We start from the raw sequence: 22534 nt of genomic DNA on the forward strand, positions 1-22534 counted from the left end.
TAAAGTCTAGGCTTTTAGTGTAGCCATCACCTGAACAGTGAACATTGTACTCGATAGGTAATTCCTCATTCTTCAACCCTCTTCTACCCTCCCATCTTTTGTAGTCCCCAGTGTCTACTGAAATATGTGTTTTGATAGAAAAATGATAAGCAGAAAGAAAAAAAAATCCATAATCCATAATCCCATCTCTCAGAGACCAACACAGACATACCAATATACAGTGAGTACATACTATTTTCCATAAAAGAGTGATCACGCCATATATACTAGTCTATAATCTGCCTTTTCTGCTTAAATATGTCCTGAATATTCTTTCATACTACTTTACCTCTACATCTTTATTTTTAACAGCTGCATAATTTTTCACTTTATGGACATACCATCATTTTTTCCCTAGCTCTTACATCCTGAAAAAAGCTCTCCGATGGCATCTTAAAATGTAAAGTTAAAACAGGTATTAAAATAACTCAGTAATTAGTTTAGCAATGGACCTTTAAAAGTATATAAGGAATCATTTTACATTTCAAAACAAAATTCTATCATGTGACATTAAATTACATAACGCCCAGATTTGCAATTTTTATGATGCAGAGTTCAAGCCTAAGCTCATTCAGAACAGAAGTAACTGCTTTTAGGTAATGCATTTCTTTTAAGAGGAAATGTCATTTCAAGTTTGTTGAAGACTGCCATCTAGTGCCTCCTTTCTTCCTGTTGGATGTGGGAAGATTTCTGTGAGCAATTGGTTTAGGCATATTCTATATTTAACTATCTGGACTCATTAACTCAGGTTTTTATATACCAGTAACATTTTTCAGCTTGTATTTCATTCTTATGGCGCCAGCTGTGGCGATAAGGAAATCAATTGTACTGTTTCAGCAGTCTTAGAGAAAAAGTGAGGCACAGACTTAAAGAAGTAGTCATTTATCTTCCTTTGCTGACCTATGCAATTAAACATGACCCTCAAAACAAGACCAATTAACTCCTTTGTGGTGACATAATCTCTGGAACAGATGGATCAATAATGGGAACATATCACTTCACCAGGCTTCATGTTTAAGATGAGCACTGTGGCACTGGGAAATTTTGCTCAGGATGGTAAAGCTGAAAGATTGTGTCACCAGCTAAACAGCACAGACTGAAATGAAAGATCTGCAGAGGACACCTGCTATTGACTAGATAGTCACTAAGTGACGCCTGGCACTCCTTTGTGAATCAATTCAAAATCAATGTCCCAGCGTGATGTTAGGTGGCACCGTGCTAATGGATAAGTAAACTTTCAAGAAAAGCAAGGCAAAGCCTTATAGGCTCATTAGCCAATCTGAATTGGAATAGTGCATGACACCTGAGCGGTTATGGCCACCTACCTGAACTACCCTAGATGTTTCAATTAGATATAGCTCCCTTCCTTGAGTCATAAATTATTTAAGTTTCACTGTGCACTGTTAAACAATTGTCATACTCCATGCTTAAGTAACTACCTTCCAAATGGAGTATGAAGTAATTTTGTGATAAAATTCACAGGAGTCCTAAAGTATGAAAGCAGCTGAACTGGTTTTAGATAAAATTCCATCTGGCAGCTCAACTGATCAAGGCATTTGTTTGATTTCAACAGCTCACAGAATGATGATTAGGCAATTTTGAATGGCACCCATATTTCTCTTTCTAGAAAACACCTAGTTTATTCATAAGTAAAAAAAATCCTTTAGGAAAGTGCTTTCATATCTACTTTAGTGGATTTCCAAATTCAAATGTGCATCTTAAAAGTAAAAATTCCTGGGCCGGGCACGGTGGCTCATGCCTGTAATCCCAGCACTTTGGGAGGCCAACGCGGGTGGATCACCAGAGGTCGGGAGTTCGAGATCAGCCTGGCCAACATGATGAACTCCCATATCTACTAAAAATACAAAAATCAGCCAGGCGTGGTAGTGGGTGCCTGTAATCCCAGCTACTTGCGAGGCTGAGGCAGAAGAATCACTTGAACTGGGAGGTGGAGGTTGCAGTGAGCCGAGATTGCACCACTGCACTCCAGCTTGGGCAACAGAGCAAAAACTCTGTCTCTAAATAAATAAATAAATATTCTGTATGCAGTAAGTTCTTGAAAATTATTAAATTATGACATAACCTTTAACATATCCAATCAAAATAAAGAATAAAATATTTAGCCTTATTTTAAAGCAACTATATTGTATATCTGGTAGATTATAAGTATTTACATATTAATGTCAACAATAACTCAGTTTAATTTACTATGCAATAGTTTGTGTGAATTTAACTTTGACCCAAAGGTTGTCTTAACACATACAAAACCTTTAGTTTTCTAGGCTTTATTGCACAAATCCCCTCCAATTGCCTGTCAAATTCTGCCTTCATCCAGCCACTGAGAAACAGAGTAAAATTTACCCTATATGAACTGTGAAAGGAGGTAAACATAATGAATGGTAACTTTTTTCATGTGTTAATATTATAACGAAAAAACGCAAATATTTTGGACTGCTCTATATCATAGATTTGGCATGAGTTTTAGAGTAAAATCAGATCTGTAAACAGGTTTTATGAAGAGGTATTACAGGAATAAAATTACAGGCTATTGTCTCCTCCCAGAGAATATAAAAAGAAGCTAAAAAACAAAATAATTGAAACCAGCCTACAGAAGGGTGACACCATCCAGCACAAATCCAGGCTGTGTTTAAAGCTGGTGGGGATCCTAGCCTCAGTCTGCAGCCAGTTTGGGGCTCGTCTTGTCTGAGGAAGCAGGTGAACTCCCTGGTCCCAGGCCTTGGACTTGGAAAGCAGCAGGGATTGTCATGGCTTTTCAGACCCACCTGATGGACAGGAGTTTGCGCTTGTTTTTATGATGCAGGGGTATGAACCCGTAATAGGAATTCAGGTGTCCTGGGTGTTCTGGTACTGATAGTAACACACAGCCTCATGAAAGTCATTTACTATCACTGCGCATCAAACAGCTTATTTGCTATAGAGGCCAATCATCTTTTCTCCCCATTTCAGGGGCACCTGTATGAGTACATGCCCCAGTGCTGCCCCACTACATAGTGAAGTCTTGAAGGACAAAGATTGTGGGTTATATCTTTCACTTTCCTTTTCTTTTCCTTTTACCTCACCAATCCCTTTCTTGTGATATAAAGGACTATGTCTATATTATATTTCTTCAATAAGTATTTGTTGAATGAATAAATGAATGAATGAAAGAGAAATTTTAAGGGTAAACAGTTTGGGCAGATTTCACAATACAATTAACCTTGAAAGCTATATAAACATTTGCAGATTTTAAAAAATTATTATTAATATCCCAGATGATCTTCATCTCTACTTTGGAACATTTAAGCACAGGAACATTGTTTAAAATATATCTCTAGGGTGGGCGCAGTGGCTCACGCTTGTAATCCCAGAACTTTGGGAGGCTGAGGTGGGTGGATCACTTGAGGCCAGGAGTTCAAGACCAGCCTGGACAACATGGTGAAACCCCATCTCTACTAAAAAATACAAAAAATTAGCTGGGCATGGGGGCAGGCACCTGTAATCCCAGCTGCTGGGGAGGCTGAGGCAGAAGAATCGCTTGAACCCAGGAGGCGGAGGTTGCAGTGAGCCGAGATCGTGCCATTGTACTCCAGCCTGAGCAACAAGAGCAAAACTCTGTCTCAAAAAAAAAAAAAAAAAAAAAAAAAAAAAAATATATATATATATATATATATATATATATATATATATATATATATATAAACACATGAGAATGGCATGGAAAAAAAAAATCAAGCCTTAAGCTTGTAATTCTAGCACTTTGGAAGGCTGGGGTAGAAGGGTCATTTGAGTCCAGGAGTTTGCGATCAGCCTAGGCAATAAAGTGAGACCTCATCTCTAATACACACACACACGCACACACACACACACACACACACACACATATATATAAAATCAGCAAGGCATGGTGGCATGCACCTGTAGTCCTAGTTACTTGGTAGGCTGAGGTGGGAGGACTGCTTGAGCCCAGGATGTCAAGGCTGCAAGTGAGCCATGATAGCACCACTGCACTCCAGTCTGGGCAACAGAGCAAGACTCTGTCTGAAAGGTTAAAAAAAAAATTTAAGAATAAAATTATACGCATTCCTATACCACCAGGAAATAAACCACTACTAACATTCTGTAAATACAAAATTTTACACAGAGTTAGTAGGTCACCCATGTAGAGCATCAAACCCAAAGCACATAGATTTCCTTAGATCCAGGCTATGGTCCTCAGTTTCTTGTATGTTCAAAAAAAGATTTTAAAAAATCAGTTAATCCAGTGAGTTCCTTGGGCACTGGAGGAGTGTTTCAGCCTAAACAAACTTAGTGCTTTCTGATTGCTAATCAGACTGTACTCACTTACACTAAAACATTTAATGGCTAAATAAATAAAATGCTCTGTGGAGTAGTTGACCTGAGAAATGAGAGTAATATCTGAGGGCTGCTTTAAAATATTAGAGCAAAATAACATAATTACTTCAATGGGCATTGCCATCAAGCCAGGACCACTAAAAGATGTGCTTGCCAAATAGACCAATAGACAAGGAGAAGTCCACACGAGACAATTCTGCGCTGGGCTGCTTTAGAGGCATACTCACAAACTCCTATTCATTCTTCTCTTTATTGACTCTACGTGGCCAACTGCAATTCTGATTATACCATCAGTTCTCTTTAACTCACAGGAGTTAAGGCTTTAGCTTCTACAAATAGGTGACTTAAACATTATTCCCAAAGATTGGGAGAGAAAGTATTTTATTCTAAGATAAAAGAAAGGAAAAGCAAAGCATAATTCTTTTGTATTATTATTATTATTATTATTATTTTGAGACAGGGTTTCACTCTGTTGCCCAGGCTGGAGTGCAGTGGCAAGATTTCACTTCACTACGGCCTCCATCTCCCAGGCTCAATCAATCCTCCAATGCTGCCACACCCAGCTAGTTTTTGTACTCTTTGTAGAGATGGGATTTTGCCATGTTGCCCAGGCTGGTCTCAAACTCCTGGGCTCAAGTGATCCACCCACCTTGGCCTCCCCAAATGGTGGGATTATAAGGCATAAGCCACTGCATCCGGCTGAGCAATAATTCTTTAAAATTATTATGTGTGGCCATGTATGCATCATCATGAAGATTCTCTAACACAGCCAAGGAAGTGGTAATACTGTCTAAATTTAGGACTGAGAAGAAAAATATACTATTATTTCTTTCTCAGCATTTGTATAGACTTCTCCTGTCCGTGGTTTTCAAGCTGTGTTCGAGGAACCAGGAACCCCACCTGGCTGGAAGGACAGAAGGGAGCTGAGGGATGGGGTTATGGTCACCAGTTTAGGGTTGCCAGGCAAAATACAGGATGCCCAGTAAAACCTAAATTTCAGATAGACAACCAATTTCTTGGGGACATGCAATATTTCAGACACATGTGTACTAAAAACTTATTATTTATCTGAAATTCAAATTTAACTAGGTATTCTTGTGTGTGTGTCTTTATAAATATGGCTGCCTTATGACAAACTCCTTTCCAGCTCCCAACAAAAGCAATCCTACTTTCCATGCTAGGGTTCCAGATAATCTTATGCTTGAGAAAAGCATTCAGCAATAAAAAAAGTTTGAAAACCACTTTGCTATACAAATATGGGAAAGACTCTGAACCCCACTGTCTGTGGACTTTCCATCAATAAAGCAAATTCTGTCTGGTTATTGTGAAAATTAATTAAAGCTTGTAAAGCTCTTTGAAATTGACATGTTCAGCCACATATGCTACCAAATATTTATCACACACCAGACTGCCTGAAAACATCCTGATTGCTCAGTGAACAACTAGATGGCAGAAATTCTCAAAGATGTTAAATCACAATTTTAATATTACCGCATTGAAGAATAACATATTAAAACAGACCCTTCCAACCTAAGAAAGCAGAACCTTTCAACCTAAGAAGTGAGTTTACCTTCAAAAAACAAACAAACATGATTTGCTTTTAAAAGTACAGTATTTATACTGTTGTGGAGGCTTTCTTCTATGGAAAAATAGGTTTTTGTTGTTGCTATTTTTTTAAGCACGAGTTCAAAACATAACAATCAGGAAATGAAGAAAATAGTTCATCTCCTATGAGACTATTGTCTGCTATTTCTGCTTGGTAAAGTTTTTTTTTTTTAGATTAAAAAAAGGTTATATGAAAACAAAACAGATACCAACACAATAAAACACATCTGGAGGCCACTTGGTAACATTCAGGCTTCTTTTTCAACTATTAGCTTTCATGGAAAGCTCTTACAGTACTAAAGCAAATGTCATAAAAGTATAACATTCATTACATAATGTTGTCTAAACACTTGAGGCTGAAATTCAAACCTGGCAGTGAAACTAAAGAGTAAATAAGTTCAGATTGTAACAACATAACGACGAAAAGACACAAGTATAAACACCTGGTAGGCTGGCCAGGTAAATGCCATATTTAAGAAGGAACACAGAGAGTTGTTACTTAGAACCTTAAGGCCAGCCACAGAAAAGACAGGATTACAATAAAAGTTGTCAAAATTCATATCTTATTTCTGATTTAAACTGATTTACAAAGGTGGCAATCAGTCCCTAACAGTACAGTTCATCTTACAGCCAAATAGAAAAGCTTGCAATTTGGGCCGGGTGCGGTGGCTCACGCCTGTAATCCCAGCACTTTGGGAGGCCAAGGTGGGCAGATCACCTGAGGACCAGCCTAACTAATGTGGTAAAACCCCGTATCTACTAAAATTACAAAAATTAGCTGGACATGGTGGCGGGCACATGTAATCCCAGCTACTCAGGAGGCTGAGGCAGGAGAATAGCTTAAACCTGGGGCACAGAGGTTGCAGTGAGCCGAGACTGTGCCACTGCACTCCAGCGTGGGCGACAGAGCGAGACTCTGTCTCAAAAAAACAAAAACAAAAACAAGAAAAACCTTAAAATTCACAAAGCATCATGCTTGTCTAACGTTTCCTGCCTTTGTATATACTTTTCCTTCTGCCTAAACTGGCCCATTCTGCTATTCTGATACTGACTTGGCCAAACTCCTATTTAGTCATTAAGACCTAACTCAATCATCTGTTCCTCTTTGAAGCCTCCCTTAATAGTCCACACAGAAAAAATAACTTCAGGCTTTGCCTCTGTGCTACTGCTATATCCAGTACATTTCTCTATTCCTGCCTTTACAACAATGTATTGCCAGTAAGTGCTTACATGCCTTCCTCCCTTACAAAACACTGCACTCTTGAAAAACTGAACCACTCCTATGTAATGTTTGTATTCCCAGAACCTACCATAATGCCTGGCAAACCACAGGCACTCAATAAAGGTGTGTTGAAAGGAAAACCCATTGCCACCACATTGAAATAAAAATGGGAAAGCTTAACATTAAATGGTTAACATGCGTTTGTAAGTGCAATTTCTCCTTACTTTTCAGAGAAGAGAAAACAAGGCAGAGAATATGCAAAACAGCTCCCATCACTTTGAAGTGAATACATGGTTAGGAAAAGAGGCAAAAGATGAAAGGTTCTGCAGATCCATTTAAGGAGAGAGAACAACACAAAACACTGTGAACTGCTCCTAAAGCATCTCTGCAGAAGTGTGCCAACTCTACCCTGGAGCGCTAGCCTCCAGACCAAGGGGCATATTGGACTTTATTTCTGTTCTACCCTCTAACAGTCTGCTGAGAAGGCCCACAAAGGTGTCATTAAGAAATGAAATGCCTTCCTGCAGAATTTTCACACAGTCATTACCATCTGATAGCGTCTGATCTTTGAGTCATGGCTGAAGTGACCCAGATTCAAACTGGTGATTATTAATGTCACATTTATTAGTTCTTCCTATTGGTACAGCACTTCATAGTCACTTAAGAATCTTCTGGGAGACACACCACGGCTCACTGCTGTGTTCATCTGAACAATTCAAAAGCTTAATCTCAGATGTAATACAGATAGTATAATGCTTCCCGGTGGGCCACTTATAACTTTGGGTGCAGTCTAAGTAGAACGTGAACAAGACCTAAGGTTCTAAGAATTTGCTGAAAAGTGAGTGATTTAATTAATTACAATGCTACTAAAAGGAACATCCAGGCCAGTAGGTATGGGGACATATGCCAACATGTGTTATCAAAGATTAATATAGGAAGAGTTTCACTACTTACTGCATATTTACTCCAGTATTTATCTGAGGAGTTTGGAAGATAAGAAAGTTATTTGGGTTATTGAAAATATTAGGAATGCAACTCAAATGAACGTCAGGTTATTCTTATTTTCCAGCAAACCCTCTGTAAGCCTCCCAAAATTAAACCCTGCTTGGTCAATGGGCACGCACATTTTAAACACAGTTCTAATCACTGTGCGTCAACAAGTGAACATGCTAATTTGAGTACTACTTTAAAAATTGTCCACATTTCCCATGTATAAACATAATAATCACATTTGTAATTTTTAGTATAAACGTAAGTATGCCACTGTTGTAACAACATTAGATTAATAATTTGCTCTTTAATATCACTGCCATTTTGTTTTTAGCTGTCACATTGAACTCTAAGGTAAACCATAAACCAGACTTTTGATCAGGGGAAGAGTATATTCTCTTAGGTCCTTATGCCTTTAAAACATAGCTATTGTTGAATTTTAACTGGCCACACTGAATAATATATAAAGCTATAAGTTGCACCTGGCACATATGAATACTTTTGAAATAGACTGTTAAAAAAATTCTAATTTGGGATTTGGGTAGTGAGAATGAGGAGACTAATAATAATATTACCAGCTCACATTTGTTATTTATTATCTATCCCCCTGAAGTTATGGCCTCCAAATTTTTAGAGTCAAGTAAATTTTGAGCTTAAAAAATCAATCAGCCTCTCCTCACTTTACAATTCAGGAAACTGAGGCACAGATTGGGTAAGAAGGCCAGAAAATTATGTGACTCATCCAAGATGCCACGTAAGTTAGTAGGAGATGCAATAATTACGTAAAAGCATTTAATATAGAACACACATAAGCGCAGCAATATTTATGAAACAATAAAACATCATCAAACAATTTTGGGTAAGCTACAAATGCTTGCTTACTTTCCCTTTCTATTGTTCTTTTTATCTTTCTTTCTAAAAATTTAACTGCAAACATTCCTTTATTTAGGAACTGCCAAACCAAAGCTCCTCAGGAAGCTGCATCTTGAACTAAAAGGTAGCTTCTTTATCAGTAAATTGGGATAACCTTAGTCAGACCTGCACATAAAGATGCAAGGAAGATAAATGAGATGAATATGAAAGCGTTTTGTGTACTTTGGAGGTATTAGTCTTATTATAATAAAGAACCCCCAAGTTAAAACATGGTAATTTCTGGATAAATAAGTTGGCTCAACTTCTTAATAGGAAAACTGACTCACTGACAATTTAGCTCTGGAAGTTGAGACATTAAAATAACAATTTCAAGCAACTAGGTTTCCTAGCAAGCTGGTTGAAATCACTTAGAGGATTAGCTTTTCACCCCTGGAATTTATATTGGGAGATTTTTTGAGTGAAAGACAGTCTCTCATCCATGTTTTAACATACATGGCAACATCACAAGCTTCTCTGAAGATTCTACCTCTATTTTTTTTTTAAGGTTACAGAGTGGCATGGGTGTATTATGAAGAAGGAAGTCACACAGCTTCCTTGCTGCAAATATTCAATCTTCTATTAATATAGCATCCCTTTGCTAGATGATTACATTTCCTTGATCACTTGGGGGTGTGGAAAAGGAAGGGGGGTTATTTGATAAGCATCTTTCCTCCTATTCTATCATGTTTCTCTGGCTTTATTTAGATAAAAGCGTAAACAGCTCAGAAACTCCACTTCAGCTGGGGGGAAAAAAACCACAAAAATGTTCCAAACAAAATATCTTTATCTCCTTTCTAAAAAATTTTTAGCTCAGATAAACACAGAATACTGGCTACTATTTGTGTTTATTTTATTTCATTTTATTTATTTATTTATTTTGAGACGGAGTTTCATTCTTGTTGACCAAGATAGAGTACAATGGCACGATCTTGGCTCACTGCAACCTCCACCTCCCAGGTTCAAGTGATTCTCCTGCCTCAGCCTCCTGAGTAGCTGGGATTACAGGCACGCGCCACCAAGCCTGGCTAATTTTTTATATTTTTAGTAGAAACGGGGTTTCACTATGTTAGCCAGGCTGGTCTGGAACTCCTGACCTCCGGTGATCTGCCCGCCTCGGCCTTTGAAAGTGCTGGGATTATAGGTGTGAGCCACTGTGCCTGACCTTATCTTTATTTTATACACAACATTAAAATGGCAGTAGACAAAACTGTACAGAGGCATCTTCAGGGAATAGTTAGCTATCACAATAAATATCTAACAGTGCTATGAAAAAAGGTACAGCAGCTTAAGAGGATTGGGGGGTGCTAGATGGTGACTGGGAAAAAGCAGGGAGGCTGCTATTTTTTACAGGATGACCAGGGAAGGCTATCTGACATCAGATGACTTTGAGCAGAGACCTGAAGGGACAGAGTGAGCTGTGATTTCACATGTCTTTTTTTTTTTAACATTAGCTTAAAGTCCAGTACAAACAAGGAGATTTTCTGTGAAACTTCAGGAAAGTCAAATCTGCAAATATTAAGGCTTTATGCAATACTCTGAACCAGCTCTCAATTTATTTCAAATAATCCTTGAACTTCAAATAACTTGAAAAATACAGTTAAGTATTTTTCCTAAAATGCCTCACAGTATTTCTTCACATAATAACTAAAAAGAGAGTTTTCCAGTTATATGTGCAAACAACTCAGGTAGATAATTCAGGTAGAACTTTCCATTCTGATTATTTGATTTGGCAGGGGGCATACGGTAGGAAGAAGGTGCTAAAGCTAGCTGATTTTGCCACTGCCACATCGGTATAGTGTAAAAGTTCAAAGGAAATTGGATAGTTAGCCAGGTTTCAGAATGGTGAGTTTTAAAGTTCTTCTTTTAATTAAAAAACAAACAAAACAATAATAAAACCTCCCCCAAAATGGCAACAAACAACAACGAATCAAGTAAAGTAAGTATCATATGTCTTCTTTATTATTATTTTTTTGAGATGGAGTTTATATTATCATTTTTTTTGAGATGGGTTTTGCTCTTATCACCCAGGCTGGAGTGCCATGGTGCGATCTCGGCTCACTACAACCTCCACCTCCTGGGTTCAAGAGATTCTCCTGCCTCAGCCTCCCAGGTAGTTGGGATTACAGGCACCCACCACATGTCCAGCTAATTTTTTGGTTTTTTAGTAGAGGCAGGGTTTCACCATGTTGGCCAGGCTGGTCTCGAACTCTTGGCCTCAAGTGATCCACCTGCCTCGACCTCCCAAAGTGCTGGGATTACAGGCGTGAGTCACCGCACCTGGCCCCAGATACATTTAAAAACCTTTACAGTGATTTGGTCAGATTATATTTCTTAAACTGACACAGAAAATTGGAATTCATTCATTCAATAAATATGGATGCTCAAAAAGTGAGGAAACATAGGATCAACTTATTTTTCAACAGTATATTAATTATACTTTTGAATAATATGCTTAACATCTTTTTCTGTCAACTTCCAGATATGTTTCCAACTGTAGTACTTCTAAATTTAAAGCAATGAGATCAGTTGTTAACCTGGAGAAAAATACAATAAATGCACCATAGAGTATGCCTAAAGTCTGGAAACTGAAGGAAAATAATGTATTTATTATATTGTTTTTCAGATAAACAATTACGTTTGTTTTAAATCTGGAGGTACTTTGCACTAGAGGTATTTGGAAGTTGACAAAATATACACTGAGCATATTATTTGAAAACATAACAGTATATGTATTTTTAAGTTTCTTGACTTTTTGGGCTCCCTGTATTCGTCAAGTGTCTACTATGCGCCAGGTACTGTGTTAGGCATGGGGTATGCAATGGTGAACAAACATGGTTCCTTGTGATTAGCATCTACTCACAGGCACAGAACATAGACCTTCATTTCCAGGTTAAAATGACATCTATGATATTTGACAGCAAAATATCAATGACGACTTTTAAGGAATGAAAGCAGTCATTAAGAGTGAATGAATGAACAAAAAAGGAAGGAAGGAAGGAAGGAAGGAGAAAGTGAGAGAGAGAGTAAGGAAGGGAGGGAAAGGAAAAGGAAAGAAAAGGAGGCAGGCAGATAATTCAGTCTAGTAGGATTAGAAACAAATTTTGGAATGAGAAGGACACCTTAGACATCATCTAATTTAACAGCTCAGCAGCAGGTGTGCATTGGAATCACGTGAGGAGCTTGTTCAAGCTAAAAGTGCGACTGCACCCAAAACCTACTGCATTAAAATCTGTGTATTTGTATTTAGATGTGTGTGATTCTATCCTTTGATTAATATGCACTGATCTAGCCTAATTCCCTCATTTTATATATGAAGAAACTGAAGCCCAGAGAGGCCGAGAGACTGGCTCAAAAATCACACAGTTATTGTACTAGTCTGAGCTTTTTGGTTTTTAATCCAAAAAACTGTTTTTAAAAAAACTGGCTTTTTCTGTACTATTATAGCACATCCCTCCACTACTGTCTATTTTGGGATCTCTGCTTGAGAAAAAACAGAATAAATCGACAAAGTATTTCATTAAAAGTTATGGAATCAAGCCAGGTGAGGTGGCTCACGCCTGAAATCCCAGTACTTTGGGAGGCCGAGACAGGTGGATCACTTGAGGTCAGGAGTTCAAGACCAGCCTGGCCAACATGGTGAAATCCCATCTCCACTAAAAATACAAAAATTAGCCAGGCGTGGTGGCATACACCTGTAATCCCAGCTTAATCCTACCTTGGGAGGCTGAGGCAGGAGAATCTCTTGAACTCAGGAGGCAAGAGGTTGCAGTGAGCCGAAATCATGCCACTGCACTCCAGCCTGGGCGACAGAGGGAGACTCCATCTCAAAAAAAGAGTTATGGAACTAAAGCAAAGAAGCCAGTGTCCACAGGCAGCATAAACAGTAACAAAAAAAGACCCATGATACACTATCATAACCTGGTTGCTTCCTGCCTAAACAGCCAAATCAGGCTAGTTTAACACACTCTCACACAATCATCATCATTCCTATCAGTTTCTCATTTCGGCACTGCAATTAATAATAATTTTGGTTTCCGTGGGTAAGGAAAGGGAGGGGAAAAAAGAAGAGTGATTTTTCTGATTTATTCCCAAAATTCAGAAGGTTAAAAAAAATATGTTCCCAGTACCTCACTATGGAGAAAGCCTGGTCTGCTTTTAACACTTTTGGCAGTACTTGAGGACACGTTTTTGGCTATTAGCCTGCCAAGCTGTTTAAGCTTATAGAAGGCCCACAAAGGGAACTTGTATGATTAAGTTATTTAAACACAAACATCTTCTCTGTATATTTTATTCCCTCCCTTCACATTCATGAAACATAAAAGGCTAAAGCAATTCAGAACTAGGTGAGGGGGGCAAGTTATTTATCACTTCAGCTCCTTTCTCAAGGCTTGTGTAAATAAGAACTGGGGCAACTCAATGAAATTATTCATATGATCCTTGCAGTGAACAAAGCTTAGCATCAGAAAGCAGTTCAAAATTCCTATGAAGCATATGTATTCTCTTACAAGAAACATCTGTGATTCTCTAATGCACTTCAGACCTAACTTTATCTCTTTCTAAAAATTATGTAACATGCATATACTTCAAGCACTGAACATACGTATTAATTACATAGTCACAGAAGAATGTAAAATGTAATCTCTTTTTGACATACATTATAACACATATTTCAACATTAGAGCACTAAGCAGTCTTCTTATGTAAAACCTAACATTCTCTAAATGATTTGAAAGAGATATTTCAAAGCAAAACAACATACTGCACTACATAGTGCAAGCTGGTCCAACCCACGGCCCGCGGGCCACCTGCAGCCCAGGATGGCTTTGCATGCGGCCCAACACAAATCTGTAAACTTTCTTAAAACATTCTGAGACTTCTGTGTGTGTGTGATTTCTTTTTTTTTTATTTAGCTCATCAGCCATTGTTAGTGTTAGTATATTTTATGTGTGGCCCAAGACAATTCTTCCAATGTGGCCCAGGGAAGCCAAAGATTGGACACCCCCGAATTCTAGCCCCTTTTCAGATCCCAAATTAGGAACTTAGATTATTCATGCATGTAAATAGGATAGTTGGAAGTATCAATTATAGTTAACAAGTTATGAGTTTCTTCAGAAAATTGCCATAATATTTGCTTATCAGTGAAATAAAAGAAACCAAAGAAGTACAAATGCCCTTGGTGAAACTATACATGGCTTAAAGCAGTTTACTATTATTAGACTGAAACTCATGTGTGTGTGTGTACACAGAAGGCAGCATTTTAACTGGGGCAGAAGAGCTGGCCAATATAGAAAAAGGTTTTAATAGACTTTCTATTTCAACCACAGTTACTGTGGGTTTTGTCTCTATAGCAATGGGCCTGGGTAAGGTGGATGTGTCTGGCAAGCTAGGGTGTTCAGCTGGTAAAATAACATAAACCTCATTTTACCTCTAGTTGAATAAACCTCATTTTACCTCTAGTTGAGCAAATTTCCTCCAAGAAGGTTTGCTTAATCGAAAGACAATTTCCAAGGATAAAGGAGATTTAAGGGAAAACTCTAAGCATTGTTTGGTGGGCACTTCTTCACAGTACAGTACTATGCTAAGTTTAACCTCACACCTTCTCCTAGATTTCATCAAAGGCCTCCAATAGCATTAGTTACTGGTAGTACTTTGGATTTAGGCAGTCACCTAACCTCCAGGATCTCAATCATCCCTAGAAGCATGGGCTAATTTCAGTTGTCTCTACAAGGGCTGCATGAAACATGGCATTTACAAATTTGGATTATACAGTACTATTTATTACACTATGGAAGATTTCCAAAGATGCCAGAAGAGATGTTGGCATTTATGCAAGTCAACTACTGCTGGACCCCAAAAAGCACTATATTTGATAGGATGTTTTTGCCAGGATTCAAAGAGCCTATGTGAAAACACCTTAATTAGGACCATCTTAGCACCTCACCTGTTGGATACCCTCTAGCTCTAGGTGTTATGTTTCAGGTGGGCCAAAATTGTCCTGGAAACAGAACTCGCCAGTTCTATTACCAATCCATTTACTCCAGGTCCTGAGTGTGTATTTTCTTATTTGCAGATCTAATAAGTCAAACATATCTGGTAGTAGTTATTAAAATATTTAAACTACCAGTTTTAAATGGTTTCTAAAAAGGGTTCAGTGTTCAGAGATTTCAAGCCCACAGAGGAGGCAGATTTGGAGAGTTTACTTCCAATAAAATCATGAAATTATGTGCTGATTCCCCTCTATCCCCCGTTTTAAGAATATTCTTATTGAGATCTCTCTACCTTTTTAATGTTCTTTTACAACACTTCTTCATAGACCCACAAAAATAGAGGAATCTGAAAAAACAGTGTACCAAATGATATCCAATAACCTAAAAAGATAATTGTATTGATATGTCCCTAAAAAGGGAGAGAGGCAAACTTGAAAACATTAGCTACTTACAATATGCTCTAAGATAACCTTTTCCTCTTTACTTCTTTGGGGTAATCCAAACTGCTATAAATGTTTCTTTAAAATTCCTTTATTAAAAAGTTTGTTCTGCTTGCTCAAAGAAAATGGCTATCCTAGAAAACTAGGGCCAATATTATAGCACATGATGTGGTGGCTACTTTATATTAGACTTCTTTTTTTAAAGGCAACAAAAATGGGGGGAAAGGTGGTTATAAAAAACATCACAGGAAACCAAATAGCCTTTATTTAAATTAAAAGCAATCACAGCCTGAGTCTTGGAACACACTTTGAAATGCTTTTTGGCATGCAGCTGCTACATGCCGCCAATATTGTGTATAATTGGAAACATTTCAAACAGAATTGTTACCAAAGTCAAAGACCATAATTGCCAGTCAGGGGATCTCTGCCTCAGATAAAAGAAGGGCAGCTGAGCGAGAGTGGTCAGCATGGAGGCGTCTACTTACCGGTCTGCATCTCAGGGCAATATTTTCATTGCGTTATTGACAGATCTTTCTTCCAGAGACCCAACGAGAAAAGGACATAGAGAGAAGCACACGCAAAGCAGAAGCTGGTGGGTGTTATAAATCAGCAGCTGGGACAAAACTCCTAGAAAGAAGTCCATGACTTCAGTACCAGAACAACTGAAATAACACAGCCCTTTTTTTTTTTTTTTCCTGAAGCGTAATCCACTAGAAATGAAAGGCATCTCTCCCAAGAGTTTACCCCAAATCTACCAGTGAGAAAAATGCAACTGCTGTTGAATTGGTCAGTTGACTTTTAGGCTCGCTTAGGACCAAACTTAGGGGAGAAAAGTTAAGTAAAGGCAAATGATAGCTGCTTGCTAGTTTGCAGCTCTACGTTTTAAAATGTTTACATTGGCTTCTGCCTGGCTGACATTTTAACTTTTATTTTATATGTAAAATCTCTCTTTATAGGAAAATGAAGCTGGAAAGGTCTAATAGGTTCAGGTTGGGCAATCATTCTTGTTCCTGGAGAGGTCCCTTCAAAAATAACCAAAATGCATTTAGAATTTAGTCTAAACAAGTGCATAAAACAGAGACATAGGAAGAATTATTACATTCTGAGAGGTTTGATCACCCTCCCTACCCCCCATAACTGGAAATAGTCAATGCCAGTGGACCAGTGGCTCAGGAATGGTTCTTGGAAAAATCGTGTCATTCTGGCATACAGAAAAGTGATCTGATTATTCTGTCATATCTCTGTGCCAGAAGTGTCATGACATCAGTGTGCTCCAACCTGTAAAGCCTGTCTCGTTCGCCATCCCTGCTTCAGGAGAGAGGGGAAGGAGGGAAACAGCAGCTTACTCGGACTCCCCATACAGTTTTAGGCCAGGCTTTTTTCACTGCTCCAAAATGTTCATTCATCAACACATAGGTAATTAACCTCCACTTCAGTTCAGCATGAACATAAACAATGGGGGTGTGGTTACCAGTTACTGGGGCAGATGAGGTACTACACTTCTGTGTGTCCAGAGATGGGGAAGTTAGAGGCTAGGGGCTGCTCCAGATTCCTCAATGCCGTCTTGGTCCTTGGCACGTGTTCTGGAGTGCTGGCTCCATAGGCTGCGTGAGGTTTCGAGGAACTGCAACAATGCAGGTCTTGATGCCCAGATTATCGTACTTCCCTCTCTCTACTTGCTTGCTCACACCAACCTTCTAAAGAAACTAGTGTGCAATCCAATAATCCTTTCTTCTGTGACCAGAAGAAAAAGTAGTAATGGTCCCTTAAAACACCAACCCACCAACCAAGCAACCCAGAAACACAAACCTTTCACTTTCCTAACTCCTTCTCTTTATTGTGGAATAATTATACATATATTTAAGCAATCTTAACATTCTCTCACTAATAAGGGTTAAACAGTTGGTATTATTTTACATAATATGGAGATGAAAGAGACAACTATTTTTTCCAAGGGGGAAGAGTCTATCCTAGCCAAGTGATATTTTTAACATTTCTATTCACAGATGAGAATCATTTTGATTTTTTAATCACTTTTTTTTTTTTTTTTTCCCAGAGATGGGGTCTCACAATGTAGCCTCGGCTCAACTTGAACTCCTGGACTCAAGCGATCCTCCCCAGTAGCTGGGGCTATAGAGCCAAGCACCACTGCATGTAGCTTTCCTGTCTTTCTTTAAAAGGAAAAATTTGCCCTTTATAAACTACTTTAAGCAGGAAGTTAACTGTAGTAACTAGAATGCAAGTAATGACAATCTTTACTGAAAATTGTTTCCCATAATATTAGACAACCCAAAATATAGGTATAGGCCATTAAGAGAGTTACTTAATTACTGGAAAATAGTTTGTAAAGATTCTTGTTCCTTTTCATGAGTATTATAGACAATCACTCATAATACTCAAGTCTTTGTATTTTGCTTTCAAGTAATTATAAGATATTTTAGAGAAACCAGCTGCTTTTTAAAAGGTGTAATCAAAGAAACTACAAAATTTAACTTTTTTGGTCTTTTCAGAATTATCATAGGAGAGAATATTAGGAACAACTAGACTTTTACCTACATCTGACTCTAAAGTTAAGAGTTCAGCTATTAACCCTACAGGGGATCTTTATTTCTCCCTAGCTAATATTAGATTTTATTTGAGAGACTCAAGCTGACTTATTACACCACCACCCACCATGGACAAACAGTGGTTCCATGGACCTTGATTATAAAAACATAATAAGCTTTTTAAGCTTCACTAGTGTTACTGGCAGAACTGATTGAATCTGTCACTTTAGTAAAATACATCACTTTTCGTTTTAAAACCTATGAACCAACAGGCTCACTCAGTGATAACTCGCCACTTAGTACCAAATTAAAGATGGAAAAATTAACTTACTAAGCCCATTCAGTTGCATCAATATGTCTATCTCTATAAACTATCCAGTATTTCCTTCCTTTTTCCCTCCCTCTCTCCATCCCTCCCTCTTTTCCTTCCTTCCTTCCTTTTGAGGCTTATTTATAAGAATGAATCATACTATGTTAGCCACAACCTATTAAACTTAGAGATTTTCAAGTTCATCAGCAAGTGTGCAAACCTTTTAACTGTGGGTAACATCCATTTATTCGTAGCACCTTCCAGTTTTAATATGTAGAGCACATGCATTGTTAACCTCTAAATCCTTTGTATAAACATTTCTGGAAGAGCTTGTAAAATATCTCCTTCTGTGTTTCCTGACTCGCCAGTTGATGGCATTTAGAAACCCTCTGGTACCAGCAGGTGCTGTATTTTGCTTTCTTCAGGCTCCAGCTGGGCTACAATGACAGATTCCTGTCCCAGGCCAATCCTAGCCACCAAGGCTAGGACCACATTGGAGGCAAACTGAACCAGGCTCCACCAGACAGCAAGATGAATGGCTGCTGTTTAAGTTTAAAATCCCCTGGTGGGAGTAAATATTGTTCCAGAGAAAAGGCTTGACAAATATTGCGTCATCCTTACAGAGCTATCTTGATTAAAGCAGAATCTTTGGATTAAGTTGATGCTCAATTCAAAATGTATCTATCTTGCTGTCATGGGATTTTTTTTTTTTTTTTTTCCTTTCTAGAGTCTGAAAATAGATATAATGTTGGGGACGGTCAAACAAGGCTGCCGGCTCCCAAGGGGCTAGAGTCCACTCCTGATAATAGAAGGCGGGTGAACACTGACACTTCACTGAGGATAATGGAGACAGCAAAGGCTTAGTGGGAAAGGGCCAGTTGTCACCTAAGTGACAGGCAACAGCTGAGCTCACACATCTGGAGCCGGACTACGGCAAACATTAGCAACCCTCACCCGTCTACACCTTGGGCGTGTCTGAAAAGACAGATGGAAGTTCCCTCTACTCCAAAAGTACATTAAAAAAATGTCTGATGGTGAACCACGTCAATTATATAACATCAACTGCAGGCACAGCCTTCCGAAGTACTGATTAAAACGAGGCAGTAGACAACACTGTATGCATGAACAGATACAAGATACAATTTCATTGATTTGCCATTCATAAAATTTATCCTAAAAGACACATATACATGCATCCATTTTATAGCACAAAAGCATGTGAACTCTGCAGGAGAGGCAGATTTTTACACGTTTTTTGTTGGTGGTGGTGGTGGGTTTTTTTTTTTTTTTCTTTAGGCTGGTTCCCGTGGTGTGTTCGCCTTGTTCATAGCCTCAGTTCTGCCGCTGATATCCTTTTAAAAATCAGCAACCAAACGTGTTCGGCTTGTGATCCTGAACCCTCCTTAGGCAAGCTGGAACTCAGCGTGATGCCAGCCGTCCTCCCTCTCTCCCAACCCCCAACCTCGTTCTTCAGCCTCCTGAAGACAATCTGTGAACAATTTTCCCAAAGTCCCAAGAATAACACAGCACTGCCAATAGTCACTGGCGAAGCTGTTTGTTTTTCTTAGAGGGCAATGAAAATTTAACAGCTTTCTGCTGCATCCTGAGTCCTGCTCCTAATAATTACTAACATGCCTAGTTTCTTCAACTTTTTCTACCTCAAGAGAGGAAGACGCTCCCATTTTTTCCTATGTCCGTGCTACATTCAGAAAACACCATCGCGGGGCAGGGGGTTGAGAGAGTGGTGGGAGTTGATTCGCCCCTGCCAAAAAGCCACCAGCCCTTTCCCCAAGCGCGAGAGGAGAGAATCGGGACCCTCCCTCCGGACGCCAGTAGGTGACAGGCGATCCTAAGCGGCGGGAACACGCCAACGCACCCTCGCCTCCCGGCGCCCCGCATCGCCCCGACCCTCGGGCCACAGAACCGGTTTCCACGCCGGAGAAAACCAAGGGAAGAGTTGGTTGTGATGCAGTAAACAGGAGCCATGCGGGGAGCCTCTGTGAAGCCCTCGCGATGCCGCAGCCAGTATACTGCTTTCCCTCTCTACATACCAACAAACCGATTATGACCTTCTCTCTGATCTTCTGCGACACCGACCCAGTCTGGTTGTCACAGACCCCGGCGGTGCCAGCGAAGTGCCCGGCCCTGCCCCTGCGGCGCTCGCCCCCCACCACCGCGCCGCAGCCCCCTCTGCGGAACCCGCCGGGATCCCGGCTGCCACTCACCTCGCGCGAGGGAGACGCAACTCGACTGCCCTGTCCTCGGCGCCGCGGCGGGGCGGCAGCGCGGCGGGGCTGCGGGGCTGCGGGGCTGCGGGGCTGCGGGACTGCGGGCTGCGGCGTCAGGGGTGGGCAAGGATGAGCAGCGCACGAACCATCCAGGGCCCAGAAAGTCTCCGTGCTGGCCGCGGCGCGTCTCGGGGAAGTCAGCGCAGGCGGCGCGAGGCTGGCATGTTCCGGGCGCGCTGTCGGGCGGCGTCGGCCGCGGGAGGCGGCGCTGGCAGCTGGGCTGCAGGCTGAGTGCGCTCGGGCTCCGAAGCCGCGCGCCGCGCCGCAGCCGCGCACCCCGCCCTCGGCCGCCGGGCCCGGCGCGAGCGAAAACGCGGAGCGCGGACGCAGCCGCGGGATCGAGGCCGCTGGGCGCGCGCCCACGCGTTCCCCGGCTCGGCCCCGAAAGCGAGGTCCGGCCGGGCTCCGGCCGCGCGCGGGCGCAGGGAGGCTAGCAGAGCTGGGACCCGCTCCGCGCGCAGCCGGTGGGGCACAGCAGCAGGCGGATTATGCGCAGGGAGAAAGAAGTTCACCCCGGCGCGTCTCAGATTCGCAAGTGCGGCTCGCTCGGAGCCTCTGCCCCGCCCCCGATTATATGCCTTTTTTTTTTTTTTTTTTAAACCAACAATCCTGATGGACTGAAAGACAGGAAGAGTGAAGGGGGTGGGTTGCGGGATGTGGGGAGAGAAACCCAATTTCCTCTGATCAAACGATTTAGGTGGGGATGCCTATTTGAGTTCCTTCTCCTTTGGGGTGTGTGTGAAGGGGGCAGTTAATTAAACACTTAGATTCTTTCCGGCGCGCCTAGCCGCTCTGGGGACCCGTTTGGACTCGATCCTATCTCGTGTAATCCCACAGGATGATCTGAGTCTCTGCCCCGGAACCGGAGGAGTGATCTCTCAGAGGAAGAAGCCAAAGTTCAGCCTCTAGTCCATTCCCTTCCCCGCCTCGACGGCTCTGGTCATGTCCATGAAAACTCAGTGTGGGGGGTCGTGCCCGCGAGAACCTCAGCCCACCGCAATGTCCAGAGCCTGACCCAAGTGAGCGTGGCGCACTTAAAACCGGGTTCAAAGCATCGATCCGAACACGGTGACAATTTTTCATTGGCTAAACTACTCTCCACGTTTTCAGTCTGCTCAATTCCCAGAGCTGGGCCCTTAGGCGCATTCACCCACGTTGAACTGGAGCTCAGCCTGTTTGAAAGTTCTGCCCTGACGTTTGTGTCACCCTAAACCTTAGAACCCCCCACCCTTTCCAGTTCCGGATCGGTGGATTCTCACCGTGTGGGTACTATTTCCCTGGGCTGCAGAGGGCAGACACAGGCAGCAGCTGTTAACCCGAACTTGACAGGTGCCTCTGCAAAGCCAGGGCTTCCTTGACCTCTTCATCCTCTCCACCCTCTCCACAACTCTCCAGGATACTGTATCGTCTTCCAGGAAGATGAGGATGTGTGTGGGGGGAGTGTGAAGGGAGGTGTTGACTGATGCAATTTTTATCCCTTTAAGAAAAATCAAAACTGCCAGTCTCAGAATGTTTCAGAACACCAAGTCTTTTCGATTTTCGTTGGGAATAAAGCAAAGGAATACTCAGCAAAAATGGAGCCGATGAAAAAAAGGATGCAAGGAAATAAAGGCAAATGGAGGAGGAAACGGTCTAAATCCAGGAAAATGTTTGGCTTCAGCACTGTGCTCTGTAATTCTGACTCAGATCTCCCCACGCTGTAGGTACTTTCTCCTCTCTAGATGCCCAGGCAGAGTTCCTGAGCTCAGATCACTCAGGAAACAAGGCTGTTGCTTTTGAAATAATTCCACTTGCTAGTGGTTTGTTTGTTTTGTTTTGTTTGTTTGTTTGTTTGTTTTTGAG

At 40.8% G+C, this 22534-nt stretch overlaps 1 protein-coding gene across 2 annotated transcripts in view; it reads right to left on the minus strand.

Annotated features, from left to right (window-relative positions):
• PRICKLE1 (prickle planar cell polarity protein 1) overlaps positions 1 to 20943 on the minus strand; it is a 120793-nt gene extending 99850 nt beyond the window's left edge. Inside the window, exon 1 of one of the 2 annotated variants that reach the window (XM_008002911.3) lies at positions 20630 to 20943. The gene's annotated coding sequence lies outside the window, so the exon portion shown is untranslated. The remainder of the gene's footprint in view (positions 1 to 20629) is intronic. The other variant, XM_008002916.3, reaches the window with a different exon arrangement.
• Positions 20944 to 22534: the final 1591 nt, after the last annotated feature.

Source organism: Chlorocebus sabaeus, chromosome 11, assembly GCF_047675955.1.
Source record: "Chlorocebus sabaeus isolate Y175 chromosome 11, mChlSab1.0.hap1, whole genome shotgun sequence".
Classification (NCBI taxonomy): domain Eukaryota; kingdom Metazoa; phylum Chordata; class Mammalia; order Primates; family Cercopithecidae; genus Chlorocebus; species Chlorocebus sabaeus.